General features: G+C 40.8%; 1 protein-coding gene across 1 annotated transcript in view; it reads right to left on the bottom strand.

Annotated features, from left to right (window-relative positions):
* Positions 1-14992, bottom strand: part of LOC109969485 (voltage-dependent T-type calcium channel subunit alpha-1I-like) — a 167129-nt gene that overhangs the window by 112954 nt on the left and 39183 nt on the right. The gene's annotated exons all lie outside the window — the stretch shown is intronic.

Raw genomic sequence — 14992 nt, 5'->3', positions numbered from 1 at the left:
TGAGATGGTCGAACATCATTTAATCTGAATACTGAGCTTCCATATGAATGATCGTCCATTTGGCACATATAATTGAGTATTATTAACTAATTTGGCTTTCAGTGCATCATCTCCCAAAAAGCCAAATGTTATAAAGTTTCACTTTAGAAAATTAGCCTTGTCATGAGTCACTGCTGGCAAAAAAGTCCACATGAAAAACTATTTAGGAGGGAAAATGCAAATAAAGAATGAATGACAGCAAGTTTTCTTTTGGCTCAGCCAGCCTTCATGTGCAGCAAACTGGTGAGCCAGGTAGCAAGTCACCCAGTAGCAGCCAGGAACCTAAGTGAGTGCATAATAACATACACAGCTTGGTAGTGCTCTTGCTTTTAACCAGCAGCCTGAGCAAGTGGCAAGGAGCTAAGTGAAGGCTGGACATGTGCATAGCCGGTATATGCAGAGTCTTGCACTCTTGTCCACACACACACACACACACACACACACACACACACACACACAGACACAATATCAATGTTAAAGGCCAGAACTAATTCACAGAAATAACTTTAGGGGAACAGCTGAGCATGTGTGAATGTTAACAATCAGTATGTGCCTGCGCTACACAAACATGAGCAGATAACTACAAACATGCACGCATAAGTGTGGGTTCTTTATGTGCACATGTGTGTGCTTGTTAGCACTAAATCCTACACCAGGAATAAGTGCTAGCAGAAGGGTACACTTTTGTTTTTGTAACAATATTAAAAGCTGTTCAGTACAAGCTAAGAAAATAGGACAGCTGTGATTTCGTAGCTTGACATCTCTCATAGCTCCAGAGCTAATTCACTAAAAGGGTGTTAAGCCAAGTGGAGATATCAAAAACAATAAAAAGGGGAAAGTCAACCACACACTGATTTGTTAAGTCTCACTCTGTGTCTGCCTAATAATCATCACTGAGCGTACCTTCCATTCATTATCCCTGTGCTGTATATACCATCTCTCAAACCAAGCTGGTTTGCCTTTCCATGACTGACCTTTTAAATTAGTTTTACCATGGCAACAGCCGCTTCCTGTGGAGGCAGGAAGTTTATTCTTACTCTGCTGTTTTATTTCCCATGACAAAGCTTCTTAAAGACACCCTGCAGCTATTACCGGCAACTACAATTAAGCAGGAGACAGCTTTGCAGAAATGGTTGGAAGGAGTGTGTTCTGTGTAAGACTGTCTGTCTATGTGTGCGCCGTAAAGCTAGAAAACCCACCTTTGCACCATAAAACTGTCTCTTTTTACAATATTACTGCACTCTGGATAAAGTTCCTCTTTTTTGTGTATAATGATGGTGACTGATGAATATGTGACACAAAGAAGCAGAGTGAGAAATACAAGAGACTACGCACAAGGCCCTGACTGCTGTGGTAGCACTGACACAAGCACAGTCACACTTTCTCAACATACACACTCTCAGACATTAACACTCTTAATTGAGGTAGCAGATATACAGTCACTCATTTAGCAGCACTGTGAGCTAAAGGCTGCGATGAGCCATGGAAAAACTTGCTTTCTCCCTCCCACACACTCTCACTGTGACAGTCTGAGACAGACACAGGAAGAAGCTGGATGGAAAACAACAGCAAAAACATACTGTGGATCCATAAGGGGATTGGGTGACACATTCTTCATTGCAGTCATTTCATACTGCTAATTTGAATATAAAGAAGCTGCAAAGAGCTCGTTGTTGGGTGTTTACACTGATATCAACAATCTGATGTATAATACCCAAGGGATACAAGTAATGACTATAATTCTCAGTGAGTCGCTGAATGAACCTAAAAGTGAAGACTCGACATAAACAATTGAAGGATTAAAATGAGAAGATTCTGTGCTGTGCATGATCATAATGATAAATGACACATGCAATGTATTATCAAAGGGGAATGTTTTCTTTGTGCATCCTTAACTCTAAAATCTGTATATTCTGCAAGTTCAAACTACAGCAAATATGTATATGGGACGCTTAGAGTAAATAGATCGGGGCCATCATTAATGTTATAACACCTGTGCTTTTACAAATATGACAAATAAAAATATCTGCTATGAAAAAAGGTTTTTATATAACAGGAACAATAACTGCATAAGCTCATTTAACAAGATAACCAGTAAAAGGTAAAAAATTTGCATCCCATTATAGTACCCCTTGCGATTAAAGTCAGTTGTGTAGCCTTGGACAGCAGCCCAGATCTACTGCAAGAAAAATCAGGACATCTGGGAAGAACTGATAATGAATCTGACACTCCGTAGCACATAATCCTCAGTTTCTACGGGAAAACATCATTAAAAAGTACCTCCCTGTAATGTTGCATTATGAGTTTCAGAAGTTATAAAGACCAGAGAGGAAAGATTTATTTTTCAGCAGAAATACAGCTGGGCTGGGAGTGTGCATAATGTGCACTGTGTACATGCGTGTCTGTCACGTGATTTGGGACAATACTGAACTCAGCACGGCGCTCACTCACAGACAGCCAGGGATCTGAACATCACACCAACCACTCTTAATGTCTCTTAAATTCTTTCTCTCACTGCGTCAAAGCACAGAGAAGAAAATATAAGATTGTCACTCGAAAACACACAAACACACACACACACACACACACACACACAGGTGTGACTGGGCTGACAAATGAGCATATGACAAAGCAAGAGGCAGTTCCCTGATGGTTGGTGCTGTCCTGGATGTATGTGTGTGTGTGTGTGTGTGTGTGTGTGTGTGTGTGTGTGTGTGTGCATAACAGAAGAAACATAATGCAGCACTGGACCATTCAGAGACAGGCAGCGGCTAATGCCATTAGGCTCACTTCAGGGCAGGCATCCCTTGAGAGCACAACTTTGGCTACACACACATCCTCAGAGAATGCACGCTCCCTGCCTCATCAGCTACGTCAAGCACTGCTTCATTCAGTGACCCAAGAAACCAGCTTGGACACTTATTGCTGAGTGATCAAAACAACATGTTACTTTGCTACTGAGACTATCAATACAGTGCAGTATACTCAGTGAGAGAATATAATGTATTTATACATTGGGCACTGACAGAGGAGCCAACACTGAATAAGATGGCTGGCGTTTTGACAGCACTATAAAATAGCCTTTCTAAATATAACAAATGTGACTCTTGCATAATGGAGAAGAACACAATTCCCACTCAGCAACTTCAGCTTGCCAAGTAAACCTTAATATGTTTAGGGCCATTATTGTATTCAAATCAGTCATCTTAAAAAGACTCCTGAGCATGATGAAAACACCTTTATAGCACATTCAGAAAGGGTTTTGAGGAAGTTTACAGGACAGCTCAAAAATAATCACTGCCTTGCTGTGTAAGGTCATTATTCATTTTAAATTCCGCATCATTGCATCACCTCTTTCAGTTGTGCCAGCAGTCTGCCTCCATGTTTTCACATCACCACAGAATAGGGACTCATGTGCTTAGAATAACACTCAATAGATCTAAAGAGGGGGCAGAAAATGCACTAAACCAGTGGAACTGTCTGGTTCATCCACAGAGCAGGGCACCTACAATATTTTTCCTAAGAAAGTAAACGAGGTTCAGAACCCGCTGCATCAACACTATATGTGACAGGTTGGCACATGGCAGCATGCGTGGGCTTCAGTCATCTAAAAGCGTCATGGTTTGTCAGACTTTAGTTACAATCACAGTGTGACAGGCAGCAGCAACAGCGCAGTCACCAGTGCTCATTGTGACTTCACTGGTGAATCTGAGCCACAAATAAGATTGTAAAGTAATTATTAAAACCCAATTAAGATAAAACTGAACAGAAGACAAGTGTATGTTAATACTAAATGCCATTAAATCCAACGGCAGTTGAGTAAAGCTGAGCCCTCTAAAAGTCTCTTATTAATCTTGCTGTTCGTGACTGGTTTATGGTCGAGTAAAAATGAAGGGACTTCTGGGAAATGTTCCTGTGCACACTGCTGGTGCTATTTAACCTTATATAGCAAGGTAAAGACAAAGAGTGCTCTATAACCGTTGCCACATACATTCCTAAATTGTGTAACATGACATGCAGCTGACTTTACATGAACAATATCTGTATTGGGTTTTTACTAACTACAAAAACACATTGTTTTAAACTTAACACATAGTTTTATATCAGTTCAACACAAAAGTAGGTTTAATTCTACTCAGCAAATACTGCATCACCCATACCACTGTACTGTATGGTGTATGTGTCCTTTGCTAAATCCAGTGTTTTGTGAATTTCTGTGCTGTAATGGGTTAAATTATCCATAGCCACTGCAGTGAAATGGGTTGTTATCCTGCAGCCACAGCCAGACACATTAAAGGTATTTCAGTTGGTGGGTGACATACAGTATCGGTGTCAGACCCATCTCCTGCCTCCAGCAGCCTTATCCTCTCTAGGCAGAATATCCAGATTGGCCCAAACATGATTTATGGATCACAAACCAGTGCAATGGGCGGCTTTACCACAGACAGAAAATTACATTTTGTTTTGTTCCAAAATTAGGTTGCAAAAATGTATCTCAAAATGCATTCTGACAAGTTACCACACTAATAAATTCAATGTGTGAAAATACATTTTAGCTATAAATCAGTCAGTAGGTTGTGGAAATAAAGTTTCTTTAAGTACAATGTTCATACTAACATGAATCAAATGATGCCTGCTTTGGTGTTGATCGTCTGGGCCATTACCACTGAGAATCAGCACCCTCCTCTATGCAGCTGCATTCACACTTTATTTGTATAATGCCAACACACAAAAAAAATCATTTGATAGCCACTTTACATATTAAAGCACTTGTATAAAACTGTGGGGAGCTGTACTGGGCACAGAAGTTAAGCTGTCCAACATGTAATTAATGGTGAACTGAACAGGATAAAGACTTTCAAGGCTCTGTCCATTTATTGTTCCTTCATGCATCAACAGCATCTTTTTATTTAAAACAGTGTTGATTTTTTAAAATTATATGTATTTTGTCAAATATAGTTTCTGGTCTTCTCAGCAATTAACTTTTTGATCTGAGGAATGATGAAAGATTTCTTTTGATTCTTCTTTAATCTTTCATCCTCCTTTTGGAATTTAAAATTTCCAGTTTCCATTTGAGTTTCTTAATCTGTTTTGATTTCTACCCATCATCCCCCTCCACATTTCTCATCTTTTTATCCCTCCTAAAACTCCAGTTCTCTATGCAGTCATTCTACCTTTTACCTCTTTTCTTTTTTAATACTCTCTCTGTCTCTCTTTTGTGAAGAAGTGGACACAAAGCTCTATGTCAGAAATCGTCTTTAGAGAAAGGCTGCCAGTGGATTATAATGAAGCGGTGGCCCCCATTAGCCTTATCTGTTTTAATAGCATTAGCTCTAGTCATGCATGCCGATTGAGTGAATACTGAGCACATCTTTGTGTCTTTAGGTCAACATGAATACTGGTGTTTAAGTCTTTATCAGCACTGTGACACGGTCTTGCTAAAACAAACTTGCTTACTTTTCACTGTGAAGCGGCTCAAGACTATTAGCGTTAGCATCATGCTAACAGCCTTTTCAGAGTTTGGATTATGTTAACATTAAAATGTACACCCGTCCGTCTGTCCTCTGTAACAAGTCAACCTGAGCTGCATGTCTTTGGACTGTGGGAGGAAGCCGGGGTACCCGGAGAAAACCCACGCACAGGGAGAGCATGCAAACTCAAAAAGGAGTTTGAGCCCCGGCCGGGGTTCGGACCCGGGACCTTCTTGCTGTGGGGTGACAGTGCATTAAAATTTAATAATAGTAATTCAGTAGATGGGTGGAGGACACACAGGCTGGAAAATGAGCTGGAGAGATGCAAGTTGAGGTTGGGGCTGACAAATTGAATCTTGGCTCACTGCACAGAGAGCGCAGACATACAGTGTATATAGTTTGCAGTATGTTGTGACCTTCATTACCGTTATTAGACATCGCATTCTGTTGGCTCACTTTCTGTCTGCACTCATGATACAGTAGTTCTGGTATTCTTTGCAAAAAATGGAACCAAAACAGAGGCGTGTTTGAGATTTGTCTGGATCCAACATCAGCCACTATACAACTCATTTCACTGTACAGATCAATTCAGTGATCCATCTAATTCCCTGTCTATCTTTAAAAAAGACACCATAACCAATCCTACCTACCTATATACCTATAAATTTGGCTTTTTATATATATATATATGCAATACATACCTACAACCTGCTCACATTAATTTCTGTATGTACATTCTGAACATGATTCATAATAAGAGTGGAGGACTGGGGAGGACAGGAATCGAATCGACAGGATGGGTGATTCACACAGGAAAAACTCAACTCTGATCACATTTATTATCATGTGACGTGTGGATACGTGTGTGTACATGTGTCAGTGCGGGGAGGTCGGGGGATGGCGGAGGGGCATCCGTGCTTTGTGGACGTTTTTGTGCACAGAGTCCCATGTGTTATTGACTGATTTATAACAGGCACCCACTGGCTCCCAGCTTAGATCCATATAGGTGAGGGAGAGGAGGTTCAATAAAGCTGCCAATGATTTACTATTAAAGCTCTTGCTGTCATTCTTTCACCGTTACAAAAGACAAACGTATCCCTCAGGCTGCCTGTGTGTGAGGCAGAGAAAGCTCATACTTATAGGCACGCTAAATAAGACAATGGTCATTCTTATAGGCTGACATGCAAGTGCATCTACTGTCAGCTCTGTTGAGTTTGAGTATCAGCTCCAAACCAGATCAAGCAACTGTCTGCTCGCTGCTGACTACACTGGCAGAAGCAGAGGTACTGAGGACAATCAATTCACACTAGGCACACTAGACTATTTATTGCACAGCTGCAGGTGTACACATGACGTGTGCTGTTTGTGTGAATGTGTGCTCAGTCTGTGTGTGTCTGTCTCTATTCTCTTCTCCACTGCTTCACAAAAATGCACTCAGCCTAGGTAGCTAGTAAGTAATGCTAATGAGGACAGTGGGTGCTATCATTGTCACAGGTGTCCCTTAATTGGCGAGAGGCACAATTATCTTCCTAATTTAAAACACAAGAGAGGCTGTGTGATTGCATTTGAGTGGCTTTGTGATTCAGTCTTAGTGTAAAACCTTCAACCTCCCTTACTTTAAAGAGGAACTTCATTACTGGAAAAAAAGGATGTGTCTTAAAACTAGGTCACCCTTGTAGTGGACATGCAGTTATTTTCAGAATTGGTGCCTTATAATCAGAAACAAATGGAGAAGAAATCTTGCAACAACCAGAACCTGCACCTGCACGCACTCCTAACCCACTCCTTTTACTTTGCTCCAGCCTTCCACTGGTGGTGTTGTGTTTACAGAAGACAGGCAGGGAATTTGTTTTCAAGGTTAGACACCATTTTGGCAGACAGGTTGACCCAGCATCCATTTATCTCCTTGCCCAGGCTTTTGTTCATTTACAAGTTTTCCCACTCATTTTAATGTCTAGTTGCATCTCACCAGTGATAACAAAAACAAAGGCACTCTGGAGCGAGTAATGCAGATTATTGCAAATTTATCAAGAGCTGGATTATGCCAGAATATTGTTATCTGTTATATCTTTATTGTCATTGTACATTGTACAACGAAATTAAAATGCAATCCTTCGATAATAAAATAATCATAAATTACACACTCACATCCATACACATCCGACTATTGCACGGCTCCCTTAAAATCACACGAAATAAATAAACCCATCTATCATTCAGATTTTAGCAGCATTTAAAGCAACAATAGCTCTCGGATAGAAGCTATTCCTTAATCGGTTTGTCCTTGCTTTAATTGTTCTGTATCTTCTCCCCGAAGGCAGCAGCTCAAACAGACAATGTTCAGGGTGTGATGGGTCCTGCAAAATGTTTTGTGCTTTTTTCAAGCAACGGGAACTGTACAGTTCTTCCAGAGATGGTAGGGGGCAGCCTAGAGTACTGCAGAGTAGAGTACTGCAGTGGACAGTGGGGGTGAAAAATTCAAATCTCTCCATTGTTACGACGAAGGACCTTCTTGTGCTCAACTCCAAAGCTTAATGCCACATACAGATGAGACATTCACCGTTGTGCTCTTATTTATATTCAGAGCTGGTAAAGGACAACAGAACATTTGTTGAGATAAATAGCTCAAGTTTACCTAAACTAAAGACAGCAAATGCATGTGTCACTGGCTGCACCCACAGAAATGTTATTGGTGATGCCCAGTAGTTGTGTCGGTGTAGCTCCCTCCAAAACACCTTGACAGGGCAACAGAGGACAATGAGCCTGGCAGCGAGACGATCACTTTTAAAGTTAATGTTGTGCATCAGTGGAGAACCATTATGGTCCAGTGTGACTGCAGTAAAGACACTGTCTTGTCTAAATATTTGTTCTTGCTGAACAAACAAATGTAGATATGCAGCCAATCCATACTGTCTGAATTGAGTAAACACCGATATGCACACGACAGTAAGAGCATAATGGCAACAGAGCTACAGTACGTTTCGGATGTAGAAACATACAGGCAATGGAAAATACAAATAATAGTCGTTCAGTCTTGCTATTCAGTATTTTTTTCCACTTGGATTTTCATTCAAATGTATTGATAATGAATTTTGAAGTTACTTTGAAAGCTAACATTACCATCCTCTACAATGGAGGTCGGTCACCCCATTTCAGCCTGTTTGCTTTGTTTTTGTCCCCATTCTCCAGAAATAGGTTTTTAGCTCTACATGAGGCCCTGAACTAGATGCTGCGCTCCCTGCTCCTCTGTAGAGTAACCGACTCGGCAAAACTATGCAGCTAGAAGCAGAGAACAAATGGAACATAAGGAAAGCAGAGGGAAACTGAATGTCATCCATATGCATGTGCTGCCCAAACCATTGGAATCAAGCTGGACATCATCTTAAAGTTGCTCTGTAAAAGTTGAACTTAAACTTACTCTTCATCCATATATTCTGTTCTGTTTTGTTGAATTTTGTTAAAAGTTACCTAAAGGTTTCATTGCCTCAAGATCAAAGGAATGGAGTCAATTCTGGTTAATATGAGCTTTGCAAGAGCAAACAAGGAGGAGAGAAGAGGAGCAGAGAGCAGAGGGAAGAGGAAGTGATGGGACAGGAGGAGAAGTAATGACAGATCTATTCCTCTTTTTCTCCTCTATGGGGCGAAAAGCGTTGAGCTGAACATCTGTCAGCACTCCTTATCTCTACCCTTCTGTCTCTTCCTCTCCTTTTAGAAACCTCTTTCCCCGTTGCTTTCATGCCCTGACAGGAAACTGCCATCCAAAGTTTAAAAACTGGCGTGAGGTGACGTGCGTGTGTGCAGGCATGTGTCTCTGGATAACTTTGTGTGAGAGAGAGAGCATGAGACAAAGAGAACAGACAAAGCCTTGATATCAAGCCTGAAGAGGAAAGTCAGAGAAACGAGAGCCTTGTCAGAGCACGTACAGTATGCAAATGTGTGTCCATACATAAGCACGTGAGGGCTCATTATGCATGCTAACACTGAAACACACAGTACGTCTATGTCTGAGTATAGTTTACAGCATGTATGTTTGTCTGACTGAATGTTTGTGTGTTTTTGTATTGATAATAATTAAATGGCTATGATAAAAACAAGCCAAGCAAAGCAAGGGTAATGAATGAAGGCTAACTTTACAAGTCCAGCCAGATATTTATCATCATACTATATGAAAAAAGGTGGAAAAAGGGTCAAAACACAAGATGAAAAATAGACTGAATCAGGCAAAATACAAAACAGAGGACTGTGAGGGAGCAGAGACGGAGACCATGAGTAAAAAAAGCACTGGACAAAGTGGATGACAAGAGAAAATAAGTTGGAGGGCAGGGCTGAAACACGTGGGGTGACTGAGGCAAACGAGACAGAAGGGACAGCAGCAGAGAAAAGACAACAATGCAAATGGAAAGGTGGGAAACACAGGTGACAGAAAGAAGGTAGGAGATGGGGGGAGATGAGCAAGCTGAGGAGGAAGAGGAAGAGGAAGAAAGCAGACAGACAGCAGGGGAAAGAAAAACACAGAGCTGATGTGCTTCCGGAGAGTTGTTGCAGCATTTCATGTAAAAAGAAGTGAAGCAGTGGTGATAAAAATGTAGGGAATCATATTAATCCGCATTTGTGCGCATGCACACACACACACACACACACACAGAAAGAAACCTATAGTACTTTAAAGGGGAAATGTGATGATATTAGGACATGTGCTGATGCATACATGTACTGTACACACTCAAACAAACACCAAAGCCTGAAACGACTGTTTCTTTCTCAGTTTGGCGGAAGACAAGCAGTTTCCTAATGGCCTCATTTGCATAAACATGCACATTGTACAAGGGGGAAGGTGGTGGGCTGTGGATAGTGGAAGAAGAAAAGAGGGGGACAGAGCATTACCTAGAGAAAAGTCGAGAGTGTAAGGTCGAGAGATGTAATTTTGGAAATAGAAAAGAAATTGCGACAAAAATACGACACTTGCTGACAATGAGAAACCTGTCAAAACTTCTCCTCCTCCTCTACGCTCTGATGATATTCTGCTCTCTCGCTCATCTTTTTACATCCTCACTCCATTCTCCATCCTTGTCCTTTTCCCTTTTTAGAATTGGCTGTGTGTTATTCATTCTTTCCTCCTTTCCTCCCTCTCCCTCTTTTGCCATACTGTAGGTAGCTTAATGCCAACAGCTATTATTCTCTTCCTCTCCCATGTTGTGTCCCTTGCTCTCCTCCTCCACTTTCAGCTCTGTCTTTACCATTATTTCCTTCCCATCTCTCATATTCCTCCCTTCACTTCTTCTCTCTTTCTCCCACTCTCCTTCTCTCCTCCTTTTCTCACAGAGTGCTGTGTCAGGTCTTTTCACCCTCAGCAGTGTGAAATGAGATTTGAATATGGCTGTTGGAGCATTTGTGTCTTGCCTGCACCCCCATCCTCATCCACACACACACACACACACACACACACACACACACACACACACACACAAAGAGAAGGCCACTCGTAAAGATAAAGGATTGTGATGTTACTTGAGTACAGAGTCACATGTCAAGAGAGAGGAGAGATGATGGGATGGAACTTGAGGAGAGGAGGGAGATGTGAAGAGCAGAGGAAAAGCAGAATGGTCATAGAACCATGAATATAAATAAGGGTTCAGCAAGAGAGAAAAGCTGTGAAATGGATGAAAATGAAACACAAATATGGGCTCAAGTGGAGAAAGAATGGACAGAGAGCGAGAGAGAGAGAGAGAGAGAGAGACCTTCATTAAAATACGCCAACTTTCTTGCTTGCCTATGTCTTTGCATTTTGAGTAGAAACGCTCCACTGACAGCACAAGAGTGGGAAGAACAAGAAGAAAGTTGCACTGAGCCGAGTGTAAAATGGCCATGAAGTGTCAAGTGCTGGCTTAATCTCCAGAGAAAAACAAGAAGGGAAGAATAAGAAGGTTCCAGCAAGTGTTTTCTCTGTGTGCATGTCCGTGTGTCATGCTTAATGGTATATTTTCTAAAAAGATAATGCCTTAAACCTACTGTAAGCTGACAGAATGCAAAAACATGCTGTTGTGACAGTTTGCCAAATGACATGTCACATCTTGAGTGTTTAATTTCTCATAATTACCTCCAGCCACGTAGTGCTTTATAATTACAAACTGTGAGACACACACCGACATACACGATATAAGTTTGCATCTGGTGCCCCTACAGAGAGATTAACCAGGCATGCACAATATATAAGAGAAGTATGAATCCCCTGAAATCACCTGGTAGAGTACAAACAAATATCTCTCTGTTGTTTGCATATAACACATATATAATTATAACCTTCACATCTTTATATAACAAACCCACATTCACATTCTAGTGGAAAACATAAGCGAAACCTTAGATTTTATAAGTTGTTGAACTTCTTTTGGCAGCAAGTGCTTCTACTATCAGACTTTCGCAAGGCTCAGGAGGAATTGTGGACCAGCCTCTTCAGCTCAGCCATTTTCTTAGGATGTCTGGTGTCAGTGGCTCTTTTGAGGTCATTCCACAGCTTCTCTGTTGAGTTAAGGTCAGGGCTCTGACTAGGCCAGCCACCCTGTCTTACATTTACTTCAGAGTTTAAGGTCATTGTCCTGCTGCATAATGGCGAACTGTCCAGGCCTAGATGAAAGCAGTGCCAAGTCATGGTGCTGGCTCCACCATGCTTCACCTCTGGGATGACATTTTCATGTTGCTATGAAGTGGCTCTTTTTGTTTTGCAATGCATAGTTCACATCAGGAGTTGCGGGTACTCCGGCTTCCTCTCACAGTCCAAACACATGCAGCTTAGGGTAACTGGTGATTCTAAATTGCCTGTAGGGGTGTGTGAGAGTGTGGTTGCCTGTCTCTAAGTGTCAGCCTTGTAACAGACTGGCGACCTGTCGAGGGTGTACCCCGCCTCTCGCCCACTGTCAGCTGGGATCGGCTAATGGATGGATGGAATTCTAACCCACACATCCTATTTAGTTTCAGTGACTGGACAGGTTTGCTGACTCCAGGCTCCAGCTAGGGTTTTGTTTATCAGTAGTTTAGGGGTTCACATACCTTTTTTCAACCTAAAATGTTTGAATGATGTCTTCAATATGGAGAAAAAAGCATTTGTGTACCATTTTAAATAGTTTGTTCACAATTGTAACTTAGATGAAAATCTGACCATGTTTCGACACAAATAAATGTACACATAAATGGAGATTCTACTTTTTCTTTATATGATGACTTTTGTTTGTTCCTCCTGTAGTTGGTCACATGCCAACTAGACCATTTTAGTTCTTCTTACTCTTTTTGTAAGACTCCATACTATTTGTGTGTATTACCGTTGCTGTCATGTACATCAAAGCGAAGCAAAGCCTCATAAATAACCTGTAAAGTAAGCATTAGAGTCCCACATAGCCATAGCACAGACACACGCAGGAGCTGTGGTTTGCAAGCAGTCTGTCAAGAAAATGAATAATGGGCACTACAGAAACAGCCAGATGGTGATGGACTTTGACAGGAATGTTCTGCAGGAGGAGGAGGGATGAAGTGATATTGCAAGAATGAGAAATAAAGAAAGAAAAGGATGTGAAAAAAGAGTGGAACTGGGAGAACAGTTTTTTTTGTGCCTCTCTCTCTTTGTTCTTCTATCTCCTACTGTATATTAATACAGTGACTTTAGTTGATCTGAATGTTGCCAGCTGCTTTAGCTGGGGAGCAAACACGCACATACTGTATATGATCAGAGTGTGCATGCCTGCACGTGATAAACCATGAATACAAGAACACCACAGCTCTTTCCACAAGCCTGAAATGTGTGTAACATGGGTACTAATTGTAAGTAACAATACTAATAATAAGCTGTTCATTTTTAACCAGTCAGAATTTGCTGTGTATCTCTCAAGCATCAGTCCTGTGTTTTACACCTTCACAGATTCCACAGAAGGCATTTAAGGACTTGGTTACCCAGGACTGACCTATGTACCTACAGTACAGCGTGGATTACTTCAACATATAGAAAAACAAAGCAAAGAAACCATTTCTTGAATATTCCTGCAAAAGCACACAAAAGAAAATGTCAAGGAGCTTAAGTGTAACTTCTGGAACTGAGCTTGGGAAAAAAAAAATACATTTACACATTTGGCAAAATGCTAAAATCCACTGCCTTTGCCACTGGGAGAACAAATGCTGCCTTTGCCACTGGGAGAACATTTTGGTTTTACATGGCTGGTCTTTAATATGAGTTGACGTGGTTGTCTACCTGTGGGGTCATATTTGTGTTAATGTGGCACGCAGATCAGATGTAAGAGTGGGTAGCTCTGTCAGCAACAAATTGGCTTTAATGCTCCCATCTGCCCACAAATGCCCACCCCACATTTAAACACTCTTATTATCTTAAATTATTTACATTTACTCTCCCCTCTCTCTCCATCTCTCAAACCATTACTCTTGGTTTTGTTCCCCCCGACTCAGCTTTTAGCAGACCCTGCGTTTCACCTCATTTGACTTTATCTCGCTCTGCTGTGGCCTTCTCTCAGAAAGGTTCTTTGTCATATTTCTCTGCCAGTTGTTGCTTTTCCAGTAGGAATGGTAAGTTCCCTGGAATCAGCCCTCACTAGGTGTCTACTGTAGTTCCCATTTTAAAAATGTGCAGCCATTACTAGAATAGTGTCCAGTTCATCATGATTATTACCTTTAAAAATGACTTATATAGCACTAATCTTTACACTGTCTTGTTACAAAGGATTTCTCCTCTAACTCAAATATGCAAGTTCTTTTTTGGGAGCTTGGCTAATTTTTTTCTAGCCAAGTAACAAGAACGTCAAAAGGGCAGAGATTAATTTTGCTGATCTTAAAATAATATTGTCATGATGATAAACTCTACTGCCTTGTCATCTGCTGGAAGACTGCAGAAGGACGCATAATACTGAGTTAGAGATTTCTAACCATGTCTCCAGTAGTGAGGAGTTACAGAAGAACTAGTTAGCCCTTTCACAAATAAAATAGAGATAAAATAAAGGGTAACACTTTACAATAAGGGTACATTAATTAACTGTACTTAATGCAGTAATAAGCATTAACTAATAGGTAACTAATGCATTTATTAATCATGTACTAATGTTTTTCATGTTAATTAAAGTATTACCTCATACATTATTTAACAGTTTTTAACAACACTGCTAACATTTGTTGATGCAGTAATAAGCATTAACTAAACGTTAAATAATACAATAATAAGCATTGCATTCAACAACTTAAATGTCTCTTGGTAACTAACACTAGTAAATTGTCAATAAAGATATTAACATTTATTTCACAAAGTTCACAGCTTAGCAGTTTCATTAGGAGAAGGCTGTTTTAATGTTCATTTAAGCATAATAATTGTCCACTTACTTGTCCATCCTCCAACCAACGAATTCACTTTGTCCTCACTCCACGTTCATCTAAGGTGGTATCTTCCAGCATCTGATTAACTGAACACACATGATGCAGGTATGCAGCAGTGG

The sequence above is a fragment of the Monopterus albus genome, unplaced genomic scaffold (assembly GCF_001952655.1).
Source record: "Monopterus albus unplaced genomic scaffold, M_albus_1.0 scaffold174.1, whole genome shotgun sequence".
NCBI lineage: Eukaryota > Metazoa > Chordata > Actinopteri > Synbranchiformes > Synbranchidae > Monopterus > Monopterus albus.
Note: the sequence above shows the minus strand (reverse complement) of the source record. Positions and strands in the feature narration are given on the sequence as shown.